General features: G+C 59.1%; 1 protein-coding gene across 1 annotated transcript in view; it reads right to left on the bottom strand.

Annotated features, from left to right (window-relative positions):
• The window catches only part of MGAT3 (beta-1,4-mannosyl-glycoprotein 4-beta-N-acetylglucosaminyltransferase), a 29,170-nt gene extending 23,151 nt beyond the window's left edge, over positions 1–6,019 (bottom strand). Inside the window, exon 1 of the mRNA XM_021091473.2 lies at positions 5,841–6,019. The gene's annotated coding sequence lies outside the window, so the exon portion shown is untranslated. The remainder of the gene's footprint in view (positions 1–5,840) is intronic.
• Positions 6,020–6,483: the final 464 nt, after the last annotated feature.

Below are 6,483 nucleotides of genomic sequence, written 5' to 3' on the forward strand. Positions count from 1 at the left end.
AACTGGGTTTCCAGCCCTTGCTCTCAGCGCAGTGGGGTGGGGCCTATTGGCCCAGGTGAGGCTGAGCAGGCCTTCCTGGGTCAGGGTCCCAGGCCTGTGGGAAGGAAGTGGCACCAGAGCCCTGAGGAGGTCAGCCTGGAGGTCAGGACACGGGTGAGGTAGCTGTCTCGGGCGTCCAGGCCTCCAAGATCCATCACCTCTGGGTGACCGAGGGGCCCTAGACAGGCAGCCCCATCAAGCTTTGGGGTCCTCCTGGCTGGATATAACCCCAGTCCTGCCACTTCCAGCCCTGGGCCCCAGGCCCCCTCAAACTACCCAATGGGATAATAATAGTACCCACCTCGAGGGAAGGTAGGAGGCGTCTCTGAGACAATGCAGACAAAGTGCTTGGCCCGGCGCCCAGCAATAGTAAGTGCTCCATAAACAGCTGCAGATTATGACTCAGAGGTCAAGGTTGGGGGAAAGAGCCTGGAAAGCCCTCCATCATGGGTCTCTGTCAACCAGAATCTGAGGCTGCCCCTGGCCACTCTTCCTCACGCTGACCCTGTCTGGCCGGCTCCTTCTGGGAAGTTCCTGGCCTGCCTAGAGAGGGCACCCACAGGGCAGGCCCTCAGGAGGCCCCGTGTCAGAGCACAGACCCCTGCTTTCTGCCCTGGCCTTCAGCCTGTACCCCACCCCATTCCCAGGGGTCCCACTTTAGTGGGAACCAAAGTCTTTTGCCAAATAAGCTTCAAATTCATAAAACAACAGCGTATTTAGGTATGTGAACGATTCCTATTGTTCCAGTTTTACTTTTACAGAAAAGATGAAAATAAGGGAGCCAACAGGGGAATTTCGGTAGTGCAAGGACAAGCAGTTTCGGGTCCTGCTACCTTCCTGGATCCTGGGCCCTCTTGTCTGCCCATTCTAGACCGCAGAAGGGTGGTCCACGACCCTTCTGCTGCCAGACCTGCTCCCAGCCCTTGGAAAGTTCCCACCCTCTCTTGAAGCCTCACTTTCCCCTTCCGGGGAAAAGGTCCCTGTGACCATCCTGCTGCAGGTGAGGCTGCCCTCGGGAGGGCCAGTCTCCCCCATCGGGGATGCAGAAGGGGAGGAAAGGGTGGAAGAGCAGGGCCGTCCCCCTAGGCTGAGAAGCACTCGCTCCCTCGAGCTCCCGCAGGGCTGTGGAGCTCACCGTCTACCAGGAACACACAACAAACACGCTAAAGAAACGAGTGTGGCACTCTGTGGGCCCGCAACAGGGAGACCACGACGCACATGCTTGAGCTGAAATGCAGGGGATGGGTTGGCACTGAAAAGACACTGTGCCCTCGACTTTCCCGCTTGCAAAGGGGCTTACACGGCACCTCTGCACAGGGTACTGTAGAGACACAACAAATGTTAGCTACTAATATATATATATATATATATACATATATATATATATATATATATTTTGTCTTTTGCCTTTTCTAGGGCCGCTCCCTTGGCATATGGAGGTTCCCAGGCTAGGGGCTGAATCGGAGCTGCAGCCGCCGGCCTACGCCAGAGCCACAGCAACTCAGGATCCAAGCCGCGTCTTCAACCTACACCACAGCTCATGGCAACCGCCAGATCTTTAACCCACTGAGCGAGGCCAGGGATCGAACCCGCAACCTCATGGTTCCTAGTTGGATTCATTAACCACTGCGCCACGACGGGAACTCCTAGCTACTAATATTTTTATGGGCAGGCAGTATGCACCCGTGAGGGACTGGAAGGCCAGGAGGACAGCAGAAGGAGAGAAGTCTGTGTAATTGGGGGTGGAGGGTTCGCTGGCATCATGGAGGAGGCAGCACATAAAAAGGCTTTTGATGAGTGACAGAATTTCGGGGGATGGGAATAAACAGGCAATCAGGCAAAGAGAACTGTGTATGCAAAAGAACAGAGTCTGAAGTTTGGGGCCTGTTTGGATCACATCTCAGCGCTCTGTCAGACTAAAGCTTGGGGTCCAGCTTAGCCATTCTGTGCTAAGGCCAGGCCAAGGTCAAGGGGAGTCCATAGGATGGAGTTCCTGTCATGGCGCAGCAGTAAAGAACCCGACTAGTATCCATGAGGATGCGGGTTCAATCCCTGGCCTCGCTCAGTGGGTTAAGGATCTGGCGTTGCCATGAGCTGTGGTGTAGGTTGCAGATGTGGCTCGGATCTGGCATGGATGTGGCTGTGGCTGTGGCCGACAGCTGCAGCTCCTATTGACTCCTAGCCTGGGAACCTCCATAGGCCGCAGGTGGGGCCCTAAAAAAAAGCAAAAAAAAAAAAAAAAAAAAAAAGGGAGTGGGGAGCCCAGGGGAGGAGAGGCTGGAGAGGAGTGAGGCAGGGCAGTTCCTCTGCCCTCCCTCCCTGTGGGTGCTTCCTCAGGGTGCTCTCTCGCCCCACCCTCAGCCTGGTCAGTGCCGCCCCCTGCAAGCCCTCCTCAGCTAGAGCATCATGAGGCAGCTTGCCACGTCTATCTGACCAAGAGCACCTGGGGCCTTTCCTCCTTGTTCTATTGTCATTTATTGAGCACCTACTGAATGCCTGGGTGCTATACCAACTCCCACTGTGAGATGATTAAGCTGTCGGTAGCTCGATATCAGCCTTGCTAGGAAAATATACATGACGGAAACTGGCCACCAACTACTCATCAGAGAGCCAGCTACCAGCACGCCACGGCCCCTGCCCAAGCCATGGGTCCAGAAAGGCAGGCCCCTGCCCATGGGGACTAAAGCTATATAAAGCTTGCTAAATCCAGAAGCTGTATATAGCTTTAGTTGAGAACACAACAAAACAGTGAAAACAGGACACTACTTCAAAGTCTGGGCCCTTCCAAGTTTCCAAATACAGGAGCTCTGAAAGTTGTTATATCAATTGGAAAAATAAGACAAAATTACTAATGGAGCTGTGACATTTCAAAAAACAAAACTGTGTATAACTGAAAGATTTTTCCTGGGACTAGTTAACTGCTTTTACAAAAAAAAAAAAAAAAAAAAAAAAAAAATACAGCGGAATAGAATGAAATTTCAGTGTGCCAAGTCAGCTTGTTGCACATGGATATAAAACCCAGAGTGTCCTGGCAAACGACAAGCTTTCATTTTGTGTCTCATCCTAGGGCTCAGGTCCTGGTTCAGTGCAGCAGAGACTCGCAGACAGACAGGAGGTCCACAGGGAAGTGCACAGCATGGGGCAGGCCAGGCAGTCTCCGAGGGGGCAGCGTAAATGGGGGAGACTCACTGGAAAGTGAACCAGGCAGTTCAAATAGCAATACTTTGCATCATCCCTGTTTTATTTTATTTATTTATTTATTCTGCTTTCTCAGGACACACCTATGGCACATGGAGATTCCCAGGCTAGAGGTCCAATCGAAGCTATAGCTGCTGGCCTACGCCACAGCCACAGCAACGCAGGATCCAAGCTGGTCTTCGACCTACACAGCTCATGGCAACGCCAGATCCTTAACCCACTGAGCAAGGCCAGGGATCGAACCCACACCCTCATGGTTCCTAGTCGGATTCGTTTCTGCTGTGCCACGACGGGAACTCCCATCATCCCCATTTTAGAGACAAAGAAACTGAGGCAGAGAGAGGCTGAGTCACTAGTCCACCATCACACAGTAAGAAGTGTCAGGATTGGCATCTGAACCTGGGCCACCGGCACAGTTACTGTGACTCTGCCCCTACCCCAAGCAGCCAGCACAGGTTAGGTAGACCATGGGTGCCCAGGGTTGCCAACTAGATTCTAACCTCCGGAGAGCAAAGCCTGTGTCCTCTCCACCTGGCTGCTGGGCACAGTGCCCCTCACAGGAGTACATCATGTTTGTTGGCCTGACCATCTGAAGAAACTTCTGGAAGGGAGCCCTGGTCCCCATGTGGTAGACTAGAGCTGACCGGGAGTGGGTGCACCATGCAGTATGGGGAACAAAGGGACCTTGGCTTAGGGGAGCAGAGTCCCCTGACAGCCATGGCGGTAGATGCCCACGAGGGCAACAGGAAGCTGTCCGTGCAGACCGCCCCCCCCAGTCACTCCTCATCCCTACTCCCCTCTCCTTCTAGAAGGACGACACCAACACACAGTTCCCCCAGGCCTCGGCTACCTCCTGGCCACATCCAGCCCTCACGTGACCTCAATGCCACCCATGAAGGGGACATGGCCCGCCAGCTGGAATCCATGTCCCTGTTTTACAGGTAAAAACACCAACGCAGCAGCCGGCCTCCCAAGTGCTTCTCGGGTGCCGGGTACCTGAATGCAGCATCTCCTGCCGTCCTCGTCGCAACCCTGTGACAGATTCTCCCCATTTAACAGATGTGGAAACTGAGGTTCAGAAAGCTGACCAGCCTGAGGTGTTCCAACCACCACAGTAAATGGCATCACCAACGTGGGTCCTGCAACCCTGACCACATCCGGGGCACCACGCGGACCCTCAGGAGGCGCACAGTGGAGCCAGGGGCGCCATACCAGCCCTGTCAGCTCTTGGCCCACTATCTTCCTGCCAGCTCCCTGGTGTGGCCTACCATCTCGCCTCCACCTGGCCCCCTTCCCTCCAGCCTTGGCTCCCCTCTTCCTCTGGCTTCGCATTCTGGCCCTGGCAGTGCCTGACCAAGCCCACCTCCAGCTCTCAGCACGCACCCTGCACTCACATCTCTGATGCCCGCCCTTCGCCCAGAATGCCCTTCCCACTTTTCTCTACCAAGCAAACCCTTTCAGTTTCCTTTTATGTCTTCAAGCAACTTCTCGTTCCCCCTTGGGCTGACAGCCTCTTTTCCAAACTTTCCTAGGCCCCTGTGCCTAGCTCTTGAGAGCTCAGAAGCATTGATGGCCCCACCGAACTGCCAGCTCCTCCAGGTGGGGGGTTGGGGAGGCCCTCGTCTTGCTCGTCCTTCCATCCCCAGGCTTGGCCCATTGCCTGGATTTTTAGTAAATGCCCGGGACAGTGCCCACAACTCCTCCACCAAGGCAGATCTGGACTGGTGCCCCTGGAGGGAAGAGGAGTGCTCTAGGGATGGGGAGAGCAGCAGTGCTGGGAAACCATGGACCCATGTCTCTGGGGTAAGGCCCACTCTGGCTTCTAGGAAGGCTGGCAAAGCTGTAAGAGTCACCGCACCTCAGGTCCCACTAGCTGTTTCTTTGGCACCCCAACTTAGGCATCCCCCCACAACACAATCCAGGTGCCACTCCCCTCACCACTCCTGGTTCCAGAACTCACTGTTTGCAGGTATTTATGCCGCCCCCACCCCCCATCAGGCTCCTTCCCCCACCCTGGGTAATACAGTGGAAAAAGTGGGCCCTCCCCCGCCAGAAAGGGTTGGGGTTCTTTCCCCACTCCCCTCTGCCTGGTCCCGGCCTCCACGCCCGCCCAGCACCCTGACTGCGCCTGGGCCTCCGCAGCCACCTCCGCCACCGCAGCCCGGGGTCGGATGAGGCCTCCCACCCCCAGCCCCGCGCCGCGCGGGAGGTTTGTCAGGGGGCGCAGCGCACAAAGCCTGGCTCGAGCCTCGCGCCTCCGGGTCGCCCCCCGCCCAGGCCGGGGACTGGGGGTCGGGGGATGAGGCTTTGCCCTCCAGGGCCAAGGAAAGCTCCGCAGAGCGGCCGGGTTGGGGGAGGGGACGCCAGCGCTGAGCAGCCGCCCCAGCATCCGCTTCCCCACTTCGGCCCCCCACCTCGACCCCCCACCCTAGTGCTCCTGCCCCCGCCCCCAAAGGTCACGCTCAGGGAGGGGGGCTGTGGGAGCCGTGACTAGGGGCGGCCGTGAGCTCGGGGGAGGAGGCGCGGAGATGGAGGCGGAGGGCCGGGAGTGCGGTGATGGAGGGGCTGCGGCGCGGGGCCCCAATTCGCCAGGGTCAACTCACCCATCGCCCGCCAGGTCTCAGCAGCGGCGGCAGCAGCGGCGGCGGCGGCTCCGCGGCCCCCGGGGCCCCCGGCGGGGAGATGCTGGCTTCCGCCGCAGCCTCTCGCCCCATCCCGGGCTCCGGCGGCAGCGGCTGCGGCGGGCGCCCGGCATCGCAGGCGGCGCGGCCCCGGCCCGGCCCCGATCCCCGCCCCCCCGCCCCCCCTCCACCCCGTCCCGCGGGCCAGGCGCGGCCGCCTGCCTGCACCCCGGGGCCGCGGCGGGGGCCGGGCGAGCGGACCAGCGCGAGGGAGGGCCCCACGGGAGGCGCGCGGGGGGTGCGGAGGCGAGGCCCGAGAGCCGCGCGCAGAGGTGCCAGCTCCCGCCAGGCTCGGGCGGCTCCGGCCCCCGCCCCGCCCCCACCGGCGCCCCCTCCCCTCCGCCTCCAGCCGGGCTCCGCTCGTCTCGCCGGGCCGGGGGCGCCTCTGACCGTAGTCTCAGTCGCCGCTGTTCCGCGCCTCCCGCGTGTGTGATCAAATTGTGTCTGTGTGTGTGTGTGCGTGCGCGCGCGCGCGCGCCCCTGCCTGTGACCGTGCGTGCGCCAGCCCACGGCCGGGTGCGTCCTGTGCGGTTGTGTGTGTGCGATGGGAGGCGGGTCGGGTCAG

Source organism: Sus scrofa, chromosome 5 (genome assembly GCF_054392235.1).
Source record: "Sus scrofa isolate SSC_HxYL_T2T_F1_AM1 chromosome 5, Sscrofa_HxYL_maternal_Yorkshire_Landrace_v2.0, whole genome shotgun sequence".
In the NCBI taxonomy this organism is placed as follows: domain Eukaryota; kingdom Metazoa; phylum Chordata; class Mammalia; order Artiodactyla; family Suidae; genus Sus; species Sus scrofa.